The sequence below is a fragment of the Sinocyclocheilus anshuiensis genome, unplaced genomic scaffold (assembly GCF_001515605.1).
Source record: "Sinocyclocheilus anshuiensis isolate Anshui unplaced genomic scaffold, SAMN03320099.WGS_v1.1 scaffold875, whole genome shotgun sequence".
Classification (NCBI taxonomy): Eukaryota; Metazoa; Chordata; class Actinopteri; order Cypriniformes; family Cyprinidae; genus Sinocyclocheilus; species Sinocyclocheilus anshuiensis.
In genome coordinates this window covers 199,622-216,073 of record NW_015542372.1, presented here as the reverse complement: position 1 = coordinate 216,073, position 16,452 = coordinate 199,622, and the positions used below count along the sequence as shown (strand labels likewise).

General features: G+C 38.6%; 1 pseudogene; it reads left to right on the top strand.

The window, feature by feature from the left end:
- Positions 1 to 6,240: 6,240 nt before the first annotated feature.
- LOC107692247 (thyrotropin-releasing hormone-degrading ectoenzyme-like) overlaps positions 6,241 to 16,452 on the top strand; it is a 122,597-nt pseudogene continuing 112,385 nt past the window's right edge.

Here is a 16,452-nt window from a genome sequence, read left to right as displayed (position 1 = left end):
AATACCAATTCCTGCTGTCTTACTGTGCCATACTTACTGCTTATACGATATCATATCCATCTGACATATTAATTATGAATGAGTGTCAAATATGTGTGTGTGACTGAAACTGCTAACGGATGATTTCTAGACTGCTGTGAAAAATCATCACCTCCTGAACAGAATCAGCTTCCCTCCAGCAAAACACCCACAGCTGCATTAATAACAGTTTCCATAATGTCTTAAAGACAACACAGAATATTAAGACCAGAAACAAACTTTCTGCAAGTGTGCAAACATTATTTTGTCTGTAATAAACCTCCATACTCAAATTTCGCTTGTTAAGCAAGATTCTCTTCAAAACGTGGGCCTGTCCAAATACCCACACTTACGGTCTTGGACACTTGAGAGCACGTGCAGGCAATAGGAAGTAAGTGCGCAAGACTGTCCAAGGTCTTTAAAATGCCAAAGCGCAGTGCCCTTAACGCACACTATATCCACACTATTGTATTTGAGGCTAAGCATATCCCATCATGCATCATGTTCTGGTAATACATTTTGAGACTTTTTGCCGAGATGTCGTGGAAACCGTTCCAGTGTAAATTAAATATGAATAATAATTAGATATTACATTTAATTTGGTAGTAAAACATAAAGTGTTGCACATTTTATTTGGTGCAAAGATGAGTATGTGTATTTTGTACAAATTAAGTTATCACTTAATTTGAAGCACCACAATTACTAAATTGTGTAATCCGTTATTGGGACTACTAAACAGACATTTAGAATTTTATTGTAAATGCAAATAATTGAAAATCAAAATAAAGCTCTGTAAACTCTTGCATTTTTATAACACTATAAGTGTGTCCCATCGGGTAATGAAAAGTTCTACACATGCTTGTGGTCTTCATGCTTACTTACACTTGGGTCAAATACAGGAAATACGTCATGTAGGTAAACATGTAAGTGGTCAAGTGCAAAGACCGCAAGTCTGGTTATTTGGACAAGCCCTGTTGCTCCGCCATGGCAGTCATTTCCTAAAAGAGAAAACTGACCATAGAAAAAGTCAGTTTACCCTAATGCCTACCAAAGCACCCCTTGAGGCAAGGATGATATGCAATGTGTACTTACTGACAATTTTACTCTTGCACCTTTAAACAGCTACAGCTTGTCGTCAGTGTGAGTCAAACTGGTGTGTGAGGTGGCTCTGCAGGTGGGCTCATTCAATGCCTGAAACAGAACAGCTGTTTAAGATTGTAGAAGTTCCACTGGACAAGGACATCAAGGAGATTATAAATAACAAAACCTCACAGGTTTCAGAGAGACAACACCAGATTGCTTGGATAAGGGACACTGCACTTCAAGAGACCATATCTGGAGTCAAAGCTTTATTAGAAGCTTTATATCCAGAGGTCTCAGCTAAACTGAATTTGACACACTGATATTGTGAGAGAACAATAAAGGATGTTCCATAATTTATCATCGTATTATTTGGTAATATAAGGTCCTGCAAACTGACACTTGTGATGAAATCAGTCAGGTTATCCCCTTGCATTGGTTTTAATTGCCAAATTCTTTATGGCATATTTTTTTCGCGCATAAGTGTTTATCCACTTCATTTAGTTCTTAATAACAGAATTGCAAAAATAATGGTTTCCATCTGTCCATTGCCGACAAGTATTTTTGCATCAAGTTGTTGGGCATATTATCATTGCCTAAAACTGTGTTGTGTACAGTATATCTCTGTCCATTATTGATTGTGATACTTATGCTAATGTTATACTTGTGAACTGCAGGAGTAAATGTGTCTCTGCTCTGCTTATATAGTTGCCCAAATCCCCTTTGTTGTCTTTTCTGTCTGTGTGAGTATGGCATACTGCCACACCAGCCTTTTCCCTCTAAAATGACCCTCTGGCCATCAGTTGCAGCTGCCCTAAAGGTCATTTTACTGACATTTTTTATTAAATTAGCCCCCCTCACAGTCCCTCCAGACTGATCTTGTGTTATATGTTTTCATTCAACAGGAGGCATATGGTTCACGCACATTTGCACACCATGACACAAGCTTTTGTGTTCAGATGCCACAAGGAAATTGCTTATTTTTCTCTTTAAATGCACCTCCATTTTCATGTGATCCGAAGATCTTGCAATCATTCTAGGACGTTCCATCTCTGCCCCATTATTTCATAAGAATAGGTTTTAAATTCTTTAGGGGTAAAGGGGCATAGAGGATCATGATCGGATGGGAATCTAAATGGATTTCCTTCCTGTTCTAGTTTAGAGAATGTCAAATGTGAATAAAATCAGAAGCCCCCTTTCTCTTTTTCACTTTATCCTCGTCATCTTTCCACCTCGCCTTCTCTCTCCCGGCTCCTTCAAGTGTCTCTTCACACGCTCACAGCTCTCCTCTCGCTGTGCTGTTTGCCGACGGCTGCAAATTGAGAGTGTTATTTGGTGTTTGGAGCCATCGCTTCCTTCAAAGAGATGGTCTTCTTTTATGAAATAGGCTCTGAAAACAATGACAGATGCACTGTGATGAATGAGTGGCAGAAAAGATGGAGGTGGGTTGTGAAGATGAGTTCATACTATAATTCTACAGACAAGACAAAGCACAGGATGTACACCAGGGATATACTTACACTAAATGGTCATTCAACAACAGGCCATAAACCATCTTATTGGTCTTCTCTAACGTTTCGAGGTAGCGTAAGACCTTGCAGGATAGAAAATCTTTCTGAAGACTGAGAAGGTGTTGTAGAATGAAATGCAAGTTCTTATAAGAACTATTCTTTGAAAGATTTTTTGGGGAATCCAATGATGTTCAGAAAGGTTGGTTCAGAAAAATAGTTCAGGTTACGAAAGTTTACACAAGCAAACCCTCGCAAAGTGGATCTGACCAAATGGGCTGAACATCTAGAACATGCTAAAAAATGGGCATAAACCTATATTTATACATAAACTGAATGCCAAGCGCAACTTTTATGTGCTATTTTTGTCCTTCAGCTCAACTGTCATGGACCTGCACACACAGGATAGTGGGATATCATAGGCAGCGAAAAAATAAATCTATGCTGCCTTCAAAAACTTTTCAGATGAAGATATCTCAGTTGACAGGACATGACACGACCATTGGATTTGGGCATGTCTTGTTGCCTTCCTACCTCTGTATTCTGTCAATGGAGGCAATGTTTTTTAGTTTTCATATGCAGCCAGTGACTACAGTATATATATAAAAAAGATGCCAACATCCTTATCACTGGTTTTATCACAGTTGACGTGACGTGTCCAATCAAGGTGCAAGTTCATCCATTACATTTTAATTAACTGACAGCAGCTTTTATATGGTTGACTAGGGATCGTAGCATTCAAAACTGACAGAAGTAGCTCAGGTGGATCAATGAATGGATCTAAAGATGTGTTCACAACATGTCATTATTACCACAGTTGTGCTACCTTCAGGTGCACCTGGGAAAATCGCACCTCAGAGTTAGGCATCTTTTATTATGACATCCCACATTCAGGTCAGATACATAACATGGAAGCAGTCTAAACAAAACAATTATATTGTCAACAGTAAACCGAAATAACTACATCTGAATTCATAATGTTGAAAATAAATAATTTCTATCACTTATTTATACATGGCATCAAAACTAAATGTTTTTGTTTCATTAAGCAGCTGTGAAAGCTAAGTGATTAACTTGTTGAACACACTTGTTGTCTGTCAGCTGTTCCGTAGATCACACCTTTAAAATGGTATATATATACTGTATATAAATTGCTAAATCCCTGTAGACTTGCTTTTAGCTTATTGATCTCTATATAGTCATGTCCCTTCCAATGTGTACAATGCTTATCATCTAGAATTCTGTGTTTCCCACTTGTAAACATACTTTTGCCTGGCCATTCATGTGCTCAGAACTCTGTAATTACGATATTTCTGACTCCACTTGAAGCGCACATTAGATGTTCTATTAAGAGCTGTTCATATATTCAAATTCTAAATTATTAACCATATATATTACAAGATAAATACTTAACTACATTTTACTGCTGTAGTCGCTGCATGCCATTTAAAGTATTTCTGCATGCGGTCAGTTGGTACAAGCTGTAGCACTCTGAAAATCTGAGTTTATAAGTTGCTGTTATGAGTTCTACAAGGACTGTTTCTTCTATGGAACCATCCTTTGGTTGTGCAGGTCCTGGAACACAATACATCTGTCACATCCACAGTGATATTCAGTTGAGAGAACAATAAAGAATTTTCTTTAACGTTATCATGATTATTGGTAATATCAGGTCCTGCAACCTTAGTGAGTCAGTCAGGTTTTCCTCTTCCATTGGTTTTGATTGGCAAATGCTACTGTTACTTGTGGACTGCAGGGGGCGATGTGTTTCTGCTCTGCGTATAGTTGTCCATATTATAAACTGGCCAAATCTCTCTCTCTCTCTCTCCCACTCACTCTTTCTTTCAGTGTGAGTGTTTCTTTTCATCATTCTCCTTTCAGCAGAAATGATCCTCTATGTGCCGGGCAGTTGCAGCTGCCCTCAAGGACATTTTACTGATATTTTTTATTCAATTAGCCCCCCTCACAGTCCCTCCAGACTGATCTTGTGTTATATGTTTTCATTCAACAGGAGGCACACGGTTCACGCACATTTGCACACCATGACACAGGCTTTGAAGTTCAGATGCCAAAAGGAAATTGCTTATTTTTCTCTTTAAATGCACCTCCATTTTCATTTGATCCAAAGATCTCACAATCATTTAAGGGCATTCTATCTCAGCCCCATTATTTCATAAGAATAGGTTTTAAATTTCATAGAAGTAAAGGGAACGAAGAGGATCTTGATCAGATGGGAATCAAAATGCATTTTCTGCCAGTTCTAGTTTAGAGAATTTCAAATGTGAATAAAATCAGTTGAACTAGAAGCCTACTTTCTCCTTTTCACTTTATGCCCGTCATCTTTCCACCTCACCTTCTCTCTCCTGGCTTCAAGGGTCTCTTCACACGCTCACGGCTCTCCTCTCGCTGTGCTGTTTAACCAGCCATGCCAATGGCTGCAAATTGAGAATATTATTTGGTGTTTGGAGCCATCACTTTGTTCAAAGAGCCGCCGCTGGTCTTCCTTTATGAAACAATGACAGATGTACTGAGACAAATGAGTGGTGGAAAATATGGAGGGGGATGAGAAGGTGGGGTTACGGTCACTCATGATCATGAAGGCTTTTGAGGATAAATAAATGCTGGTTTTTACTCACACAGGGTCCAGTCATTTGAGACATAGAGTTTGTGGGATAATTTTGGAAACCTTGTGTGAAAACACAATTGTCATTATTTCTTGTCTTTACTGCCACTAATGGTGCAGAATTACACCCTTCAGGAAACTGATTTGATGATCCTGCCTGATTCAGCACCATGGATGGCATACTATTATTATTATTACTATAATTATTTTTTACAGTTGCAGCTCACATTGTAAACATATGCTTAATTTTGCTTTATAAAACTGAAACCCAGCCACACATGCACCAAAATACACACCATTGCACAAAACTAAACTGCTTCATTTTAGTGAATACACATAAGAGTGTGTACTCACAGGGAGATAGTCTCTCTCTTGACTGTCCCACATAACCTGATGCTTTTATTGAAATAATCATTACACATCCACCTTTCACTCTTATGTGGGATGTGTAATAATCGTTGTGTTGAAAATACTGTCACAGCACTGCTGTACGATTTTAACATGTACATGTCTCAAATGCGTGTATCATTTTCCCATTTAATTGGTCTAAGTTCCATTATTCTATTGAATATTCATGCAACTCAGCAGTTTTGATGTGTGTGAAAGAGGAGAAAAGTCACATCAGCCTATCTGAGTATTTCACTGTTTAATTAAATGTGATTTAACTGAACATAAGATTTAGACGGAATTACTAGACTACTACTACTACTAGAGAGAGAGAGAGAGAGAGAGAGAGAGAGCGCAGCCCAAAGGCTGAGAGAGAGAGAGAACGCATGAGAAAGAGAGAGAAACAGGGATGAGGATGGAGGCAGAAATGAACAGAGCGCAGAGAGATTCACAACATTCTCGCGATTGATCAGGAAGCGGGTGCTGGACCTTCATCCACATCAGACTGAAATCAGAGCAGAAATGGATGTGCGGCAGGACTAGATGAGCTCCAGCATCTGACCGAAAGAACTTCTGATTCAGCAAAAGGTCATCGATCATCAGTTCTTTCATTCTAATCGAAGCTTTGCGCGTTTCGCGGGATCTTCGCCGATTTTTTCGCCTTTAAATCAGTGCGCCGGCTCATCCTCTGCAGTTTGAAGCTGCACCGCACGAACGGAGGCTGATCATGAATATAAAACACATCAGATTCGTCATATAATGGGGATCGAGGACGCGAGCATGAGGAACGGACGGGCTCTGTCCGATCAGTGGGCCGACAGCGTGGTTGTCCGGCCCCGGACGACCGAGCAGCACATCACGGTGAATAAGAGACTTGTGCTGGGCTTCGCCATCTCCATCCTCACCCTCATCGTAGTCACGGCCATCGCAATCACGCTCAGCGTCAGCTTCGAGAGATGCGCCGCGGAGAGCAGCGGGGCTCTGGCAGCGAACGGCTCCAGCAACAGTAAGTGGAAACAGTCCCGGGACGGGAACATCAGTCACAGAGACTCAGAAGACGGCCAGCAGCCCTGGAGACATCTGCGCTTACCGGCCACCCTGCGCCCGCGCCACTACGACCTCCGACTGTCCGTGTACATGGAGAACTTCACCTTCTCCGGCGAGGTGAACATTGAGTTTGAATGCGTCCACTCCACGAAGTTCATCGTGCTGCACACGGACCGGCTGGAGGTGGAGAGGGTGCTGGTGTATTCGGACAGTAAGAAAGCGGGCGCCATGAGGATCCAGCGCCGCTTCCACTACCAGCCCAAGCAGGTGTATGTGATCGCGCTGCACAGAGAGATGAAGCCCCTCAGAACTTACAAGATCAACATCACTTTTCACGCGCACATTGAGCACGAGCTCCTGGGCTTCTTCCGCAGCTCGCACGTGCTGAATGGAGAAAGAAGGTAAAAGCGCTTCAGTGTCCGAGTCAAACTCTTCCAGATGTTGTTAGAACGCTCTGCTGTTAACATGGGAACTGTTGATGCTGCCTGACGTTCATGGGCAATTAAGCACTTTTTTGGCTAATTCATTCTCCAACAGAAATGAACAATGGTAACCAAAATGTAACACTATAATAAATGAATATGGGATCTCGTTCAAACAGTGAAGAAGTTATAAGAATCCTACTGTCACCACTGAGTTACCACAGTATTACCTTAGTAAGTGTATTAACGTTGGTATTATACTAAAAACTATGGTTTTAATAGGAATATTTTGAAGGGAGAATGAGAATAAGCACAGACTTCTTTAATGATCACCGTGAATATTCATTCTTGTGAGATTAACGTGTCAGTGATATTGTATGTAAATCATGTTATGTTGATGCTGCCTGACATTGATAAGTAGATGTTTATCTGCATCTTAGTACAACAGCAACAAGCCTTATTTTGTAATTATCTTAATTTATTCTTCTGACTAGTATTTACGATGGTTTACATCAAAATCTAATAGTTTCAGTAGTAATGTTAATAGCAATAGCAGCCATTGTATTTTTGTAAAAAAAATCTGACATGGTAAATTTTGTGAGGCTGGCTTTAATTTACTGCTGTTCTAATTTACTGCTGTCCACGTGATGTCCAGATGTCAGGATGTCAGTAGCTGTGTCTTATACAGCAATATTTTTTTTTACTATTTATGGCGTTATTACCATAATGCATCAATATATAAGAGATCAGACAGTTAGATTAAGGTGTTCAGTTAAAATGTGCCAATGTTTAAACTAAGAGAATTCATTTTGATGTTTGAGAACTGTCAGATCACCCAGTACCATATTATTCAGCTCTTTAATATAAGCCTTTGAGTAGAAGCTCATATGTGCATTGATTACAGCGTCTTACAGCCGTTTACAGCCTCATATTCAGAGTGATTTCATTTAGACAGCACTGAATATCTATTTGTTGTTTTCTAGCTTCTGACTCTATATCCTCTGAGGGAAAAATGGCTTATGTTTGAATCTTTGCCCCGGGTTTTCCTACATTTGAGACATGTTTAAACCTTGTTTTACCCTGAAGGGATCGCTTTCATGGACACACTTCATAAACCTTTTGTCCATCCACTAGTTGCCTTTCTGTGTTTGCAATAACTGCTAGACCTTCTTCCTCCTTGTAGCTGTAAAACAGCATGTTGAGACCTCAGTGTAACAATTCTTTATCAAACCCATTTTTTGTTGATAGTGTTGATATTGTAAGATCCATTGAAGAGCAGCTTTGAGATAAATCTAGCATGCTGATGTTCAGAAAGTGTCCTGCTGCAGCTCTGAGCTCCACAGGCTGTGAAGATCATTGAGTTTAGTGTAATCAGCGCCTGCTGGCTGCTCGTATATATTTATGAACGCTGAACGGCAGGGATCCCGCAGGATTGAGAAAATACCCTTGTTTATGCAGTTAGATGTGGGCACATGAACCATGTTGTTAGTTCACTTCAAACCGACATCTGGTCATCTGGTCTTTTTGGAGATTTAACAGTTTTTCCTTCATCCTTCACACATTTTCAGGTACAGCCGTGTCACATTAGACAACAAACTCAAACATCTGATTTTCACTCTGATATCCATGTAGAATCTCCTCCTGTGTGTCTGTTAGTCGTCTGATTTCTCATCACCTCCTGCCTGCATCTGCATCTCAACTGTGGTCTGTAAATAGTGTTAAGATGTTTAAATGGTACTAGCGTCTATAAATACTGAATGGAACAAAGAGGAGGTAAACAGATGGGACATTATAGATTGATTATAGACTGTTACTGCATGAATGGCTGCTAATGAAAGTAAAAAGAACTGCAGAAGCAGAAAACACTCCTCCCCCGTCTGCTGGTCATGCTGTGGGTGGCCAAAGCAATCGTGAGGTTTGAGTCGGGCTTTGATATCCATTAATGCAGCTTTCTGGAATGCAGCTCACTGCTTTTCCCGCTATCTAACTTTACATATACTAAAACATTTCCATGGCTGTTTATGGTCCAGACTCTGATATTCAGACTCAGATGTGATTCCGATGTGGTAAATGTGTCTAAATGTAGATTAATAATGATTCACTTATAATACACTGCACATAAGGTCAGTTTGACAGCTTTTTATTATTTCCTTGTCATCTAAATTGGTTCACGCTCTCAATTTGTTGACTGTCACAGATGGGTTTAATGTTTACAGCTGTGACAGATATATCAATATTTCTGTGTAGTAATTCTGGTGTGATTTATGATATGTTGACATTTGATGTGATTTAGTTGCCGTGGTTAAAAAAACTATCGGTTTTGTCCTTCTTCACATCAGGAATCTCATTAGTGAGATAAAAATGCACAGCGATGAGTTCAGGGATGGCAGTCAGAGCTAATTTGAATTCAGGAAAGTCATGTGACAACCAGTTTAATGAAGTTCAGGTGAAATGACTTCTCACTGCAGACACCTAGACTACATAAATTGCATTTAATGTTTCAGAGATTATTTTTTTCATCTCAACTCTCTCTCATGTTCTTATTCCTGGTGTTATTCTGCAGGTTTCTTGCAGTGACGCAGTTCTCACCGACTCACGCTAGAAAGGCCTTTCCGTGTTTCGACGAGCCCATCTATAAAGCCACATTCAGAGTGAGTCTGAAACACGAGAGCTCGTACCAGTCGCTGTCCAACATGCCAGTGGAGGCCTCAACGTCTGACGAGGACGGATGGGTGACCAACCATTTCTCCAGGACGCCCCGCATGTCGACGTACTATCTTGCCTGGGCCGTGTGCAACTTCATCTACAGAGAAGCAGTTACAGACAATGGAGTTGTAGTGAGTCACATTTTAAGCCCCCAAAACTCAAAGTTAGAAACAGTAAACAGAGATTTAATTATTCCAGAACTCTTTTTTTCAGATTTTTAAAGCTTTTTAAGGCATCACAGATGCTTTTCCAGAAGGCATTCTGCCTTTAACATTTCCCAAATTCTAAGGCAGCCTCTGTATGTTTCAGAGTGAAGACAATACCAGAATGCATTGCGCAGAGTTCAGTAATAAAGTCAATCCAAAATAGCCAATAAGCTGAGAGAAATCAATATATACTTACAGAATATACACTACCCAAATTTTGGGGTCAGTATGTTTTTTTTTTATTGTATTTTTTTAGAAAGAAATCAAAACTTTTATTTTCAAGGATGCTTTAAATTGATCAGAAGTAATAGTTAAGATATTTATAATGTTACATAAGTTTTATAATTCAAATGAATGCTGTTCTTTTGAACTTTCTATTCATCAAAGAATCCTAAAAAAAAGTATCATGGTTTCCACAAAAATATTAAGCAGCACAACTGTTTTCAACATCGATAATAATAAGACATGTTTCTTGAGAAGCAAATCAGCATATTAGAATGATTTCTGAAGGATCATGTGACACTGAAGACTGGAGTAATGATGCTGAAAATTCAGCTTTTTTTTATTGCCCAGTATTTGTGTGTTCTATGCATTTTTATGTTCATTAGTGTATTGAATAGCTATCAACATGCTAACATCATAGTCTATTGCAGAGGTTGTCAAGTCTGGACCGCAAGGTCCACTTTCTTGCAGAGTTTAGCTCTAACCCTAATCAAACACTCCTCAACGAGCTATTCAAGGTCTTCAGGATTACTAGAAAGTTACTGCGAGGTGAGTTTGATCAAGGTTGGGGCTAAACGGTGCAGGAAAGTGGACCTCGAGGGCCATAGTTAAGAACCCCTGGTCTATTGATATCAATTGTGAGATGAGTATCATGTGTAAAGAGCTGTTGTTTACATACTGTAGTTGAGTTTCATCTCCTATGAGGTTCCATCTCATTTTGGATGGTCCCTTATAAGGCAGCTGCCAAGACAGCAAGTTTTGGAACAGAGTTTTTATCTTGCTCACAGTGGATATCTTTATATGAAGTTTATTTAGTCAATACATAATGGTTACACAGTGGATATACTGTAAATGGAAAGGTTTGTCTCCACTAACATTAGTCCAGTGTCTGCAAAGCCATATAATTGCTTTTAAAAGGATAATATTCATGTCTGCAGCTGGTGTCCACTTTTGCTTATGTCCAGGATTTTGTTCATGACAAACTCTTCCAGGCTTTATTTGTCATGTATGAACATGTTTTATGTGAAGTTTAGCCATTAAGATAAATGTTCGCTGTATCACTTTCATCACATGCAACAGCCAACAGAGAGACATGGTTTATGCATCGTGTTACTGATATCACGTTCAGTCAAAGCCCTGTTGTCATATTAGACACTTCCTGACGGCTTCCTCAGTGGTTCCTGCTGTGTGCCCTTGGCCGGCCTCCTCCTCATATTAGTGTAATTAATCTGATCTCCTTCAGCATGACCGCGCTCTTCTTTATATCACTGCTGACTTTAGTGTGTGCTTCTATCTGGGGCACTTATACCCACACTGCGGCTTGTAGCGGTTAGCCACGCGCTAGCATCCCCCATCAATCACATTAAAGCGGCAGGGTAGCCCCTCGCACCATTCATCATAAAGATTCGGCTGTGCGGAGCGAGAGGAAAGATCGTGGGAGAGGAATGTTGGAGAGGAGAGTGGAGTTATTACTCTGGGTTTATGGGGAAACACTGATCTACCACACACACACACACACACACACACACACACGCACACACACACACGCAAAAAAAAACTCTGCAGCAGTTGGTGGGGAATAATATATTTCACAGTTTTTAAGGCTATAGATGAGGGGTCTCATACCCAAATTACCTGAGCCAGGTGGTGTTCTCCATTGGTGGGCAGTTGAACAGTTTTACTTTGGGTTTTTACAACAATGAATTTTAACTATATACATTTATTGCCGTAGTTATACAGTTATTGATGCATTCGACTCATCTTTTCCTCAAATACAGCATAATGCTCTGCATGTTTAGTGGAGTAATGACGCCTGAGATTGTGTTTCTTGAGAACTGCAGGCTTGTTTGTTGTCGTCATCTAACCTACAGCTGTGCCTTTAAATTTGTACTTTAGGATTTAATTTTTAAATATAAAAAATATATATATTAGGCAACTGTTTACCAATCCTTTACAGTAAAATAAGTACATTCTAAACATTAAAGGCCAAACAAAAAGTGAAAAATGATTACTGAGATGGGTTTAAGTTATTCTTAAACCCATCTCAGTAATCATTTGTCACTTTTAACTATTAACATTAGAAGTGCCATTTGGAACTTTCATATGGCCTGTTATCTCTATATTAATGACAAAATGAAATACTATTCATAATACAATTCACTATACATGTACACAATTGTGCAGGATTCATTAGTGTATGTTTCCTGAAGAAAAAAGGTTTGTTGTCATAATCTTTCATCCTGTAATAATTCTGTCTGGCTCTGAAATTGCTTTTCTTGTAATGTAAACAAATTTGCATGGGTGGAGAAAAATAAAAGTATCCAGTCATTTTATAGCCTAACGTGGTTCCATCAATTTTTTCCATAAATTCCTGGTGGATAGAACCGTATTTTGCTTGTTTTGTTTGTTTATTGTTTCTGTTTGCTTACTGATTCTCCTTTTATCTTTTAAGGTTATTAATTTGTTTTTGCATTTTGCCAATGTGGTTGTTTGGTTGTTGGTTTTGTTTGTTTAATGGTTGCATTTGGGTTTTTGTTCTGTTTAGATATAGGGTTTGTTTGATATTGGCTTTGTTTTGATCTTTTGTGTTTGTTTAAATGTTCTTTTTTTTTTTTTTTGGCCCTGCTTGAATTTTTGGTATATTATTTGGTTCTGTTCGGATGTTGGCTCTCTTTAGATCTTGCTTCTGTTTGTTTAACGGTTTTGTTTTTGTTCTGTTAGTTTAAAGGGTTTTGTTTATTTGTTTGCTTTTGGCTCTGCTTGGGTGTTTGGCATGTTTGTTATTTGGTTCTGTTTGGATGCTCTGTTTATTTATTTATTCTGTTTAGTCTTGTATTTGTTTTGTTAGAAAATACTTTATTCTCTCTCTCTCTCTTTTCACTTGAGTATTGTTTATTGGGTTTGTTTATTAGTTCTGTATGTTAAATTATTTAATTAGTTTCCTTAGTATAAAGGTTCTCTTTGATATTTCTGTATGCTTGGGTGGTTGGTATATTTGTTTATTCATTCTGTTTGTAAATTAGTTCTGTTTGTTTATTGGTTCTGTTTGGGTGTTGAGCAGCTCATTCAGTTTGATGGGAATTTAAGTGGTTCAGCTCATTAGTTTAGAGGTGCTTCGTTTGGCTACAGTCTTAACCCCTCACAAAATCTACTCCATTAACATGAACATAACTGCTAATTGTTTTTTTTTGGTTGTTCTGCTATAAAATCAGATTGTAACTTGAATGCTCTATTAAGACTAGTATAACAATTTTTAATTAATTCAATTTAACTGTTATGTTCCATACCTCACTTTATGTCCATGACCAAACCATTTCAGATACAATCCTTGTATGTTCTGCAATCTCTGAAAAAATGTATTTCCAGAACCAGACAGTAAATGATTGTGCCGTCTGTGGCTCGCTCTCCAAAATGATTTGAAGTCTGAGCTTAGATCGTTTGTTTCATCATGGATCATTTCTCTTTACCGACATACAGGGTTTAGTAAACCTGCTGCTGTGTGTGAATAATGCTGAGTCTTCATCATCACACATATCGGTTTTGGTGAACGTGACCTCTGTTTCACCTATATTGACCACTGGACTCTCTCTAGAGCGTCACATATTAAAATTTGACCCTCAGGCCCTTCAGAGTCATGATTTCTGACACACACACACACACACACACACACACACACACACACACACACACTGAACAGAGTTTCACTTTTTGACCAGGTGTAAATTTTACTTAGTGTCTTATATTATTTAAAGTGCTAAAATAAGAGAAAGTAATTAATGAATTAATTAATTAATTAATTTAAAAGAGCATATTTCATTCATAACACTGTAGCAGCTATTATTAAATCTACTGGTTTAGTGTCAGTCAGTTTTATTTATATTTTCATTAAAATGTTCTTGTAATATAATCAAAATTCAACACCACTATACTAAATTTGCCCTTTACATATTCATGAAATTACTCAGCCTGATCAAAAAGTATGTTCAGTGCATTTAATGGACAAAATTGTGATTTTAGCTCTAGGAAACAAATGCCTTGAAATGTCTATGTAGGTTTCAAATTGAAAATACCAGCCTATACCAGCATTAATGTCCATCCTGATCCAGACTGATTTATGCTGGTTTGGTTCTGGTCAAGCTGTTAAACCAGTCGAACTGGTCTACACAACACAAGCTGGTGACTAGCTAGACTAGCTAGATGTTCTAACAAGGAGAAATAAATTTGTAAAGCGCCTGAAGTATCCCTCACATTCAGACGTATATAGAATAATAATTCAACAGGTTGTTAATATCAAGTCAAGTGCAGAATGTGTTGACTTAAGCTTCATCTTTTCATCAGAAAGAGCTTGTTAGCGGATCAATGTCGAGCAGCGGCTCATGGAGAGACTCTATTAAAGTTCAATTAACCCCATTTAAGTCTCTGTCAAGCTGCCTTCAACAAAACCAAACAAACAAACAAATGAAGCAGTCAACACTGGAGTCGGATTGAACAATCTTCACACCGGCTGATTAATGAAGCGTCTCTTGATTGTCAACTCGAGTGCTTTGTCTAATTAGAGGTTGTTTTAAAATCACATTGATTTGATTGAGCTTTGAATTATTTCCACAGCCCTAAGTGCCGCCAATTCATCTTTATATCAGACATAGAGCTGATCGATAAGGCAGCAACATGTGAGGCAAACAACACATAATTCAATGTGCATTGCTGCCAGGCTCTGAAACAAAGCCTTTCCTGCTGCTTGTTTTGCACTGTAACTCTGTTAGTGTAGGGGGACATTCATTCTGACTAGATGGATGCCCGTTCAGAAAGCCGTGTCGTGCATCAGCCTTCGGCTAAAAGAGTCCAAGATCATTTTTACTCTGGGAATACATTTCCCACAGAGCCACACCTCACACACTTTCTCTTTCACACTTGTTCTCTCCCCTATCTCTCTTTCTCCTTCTCACACACAGAATAAAGAATCTTGCAATAATGCAAATGCTTTGTCTTTGCTTTTTCATCGAAATCTAATTTATTTCCAAGGACACATGTCCTGATTTACAATTGATGGAAATAATCAAATTTTAAACAAATATATAGAGGAGGTTTTCAGCAGCTATAGTCCAATAACATTATGGTTTATGAAAGTGCAGTCAATTCATTTAAAGTGCCATAACTCCAGTAGAAATGGCTGCCTGTTCTTTCAGTGGCCTTGGTTCTGGAAGTATATGTTTTTTCACCAATCTATAAGGATTTTGAATGAGTCATGTATCAAACCAACCAGCTCTGAGGTGAATCAAAAAATTACAAACTTTGATTTGAACAAAACAGGTATTAAAGCTGTCTACGTCTTTTATGAGTGAGTGGACTCTTAGTCCCATGAAGCATTGCAAATCACTCAATCAAATCAATTTGAAAAAAACAATTTGTCACACTTTATTTTAAGGTCCAGTTTTCACTATTAACGAACTATTAACTATGACTTTTGTCTCAATAAATTCCTAATTTGCTGCTTATTACTAGTAAGGTAGTTGTTAAGTTTAGGTATGGGGTAGAATTAAGGGATCTAAAATATGGTCATGCAGAATATGGCATTAATATGTGCTTAATAGTACTAATAATCAATAACAGCCAATATGCTAGTAATTTTCCATGCAAAAGTGATTTCTCTGATTGTTGGATATCTCTTTAGGGTATTATGGGTAGTGTAGTTTTTCATTGGAAATTCTGGAATTAGAGCCACTGAATACTGAAGCTCATCTTCCTGTAGTCTGTGAAGATAATTAAATTATTTTTACTTTTGGAGAAGGTGACAGTAATACTTCTTAATGCCTCGCACAGTGGATGAGGGGTGGAGAAAAGTACACTTGAAAGACAAATGCAAAATTCACAAGCCAGATGAAGGTATTTGGCAGATATATTCACCATTGATTACTCTTGGAATTTAATCTTTCAAGTCCATAACCGTTGTCCTTGAGGGAATTCAGGTTAGGAATAAACCCAGAGTCGTAGAGTTCCAAGAGTTCATTCAGCTCCTGACACAGTTTGACTTTTATTCTCTCTCTCTTCTTATGTTGTGTTGTTGTAGATTCGGCTGTACGCCAGACCTGACGCCATCCAGAGCGGATCGGGGGACTACGCTCTGCACATCACCAAGAGACTCCTGCAGTTTTACCAGGATTACTTCAAAGTCAAATATTCCCTCCCTAAATTAGGTAAGATGGGCGGTGAAATGTCTCTGATTTGTCTGGCTT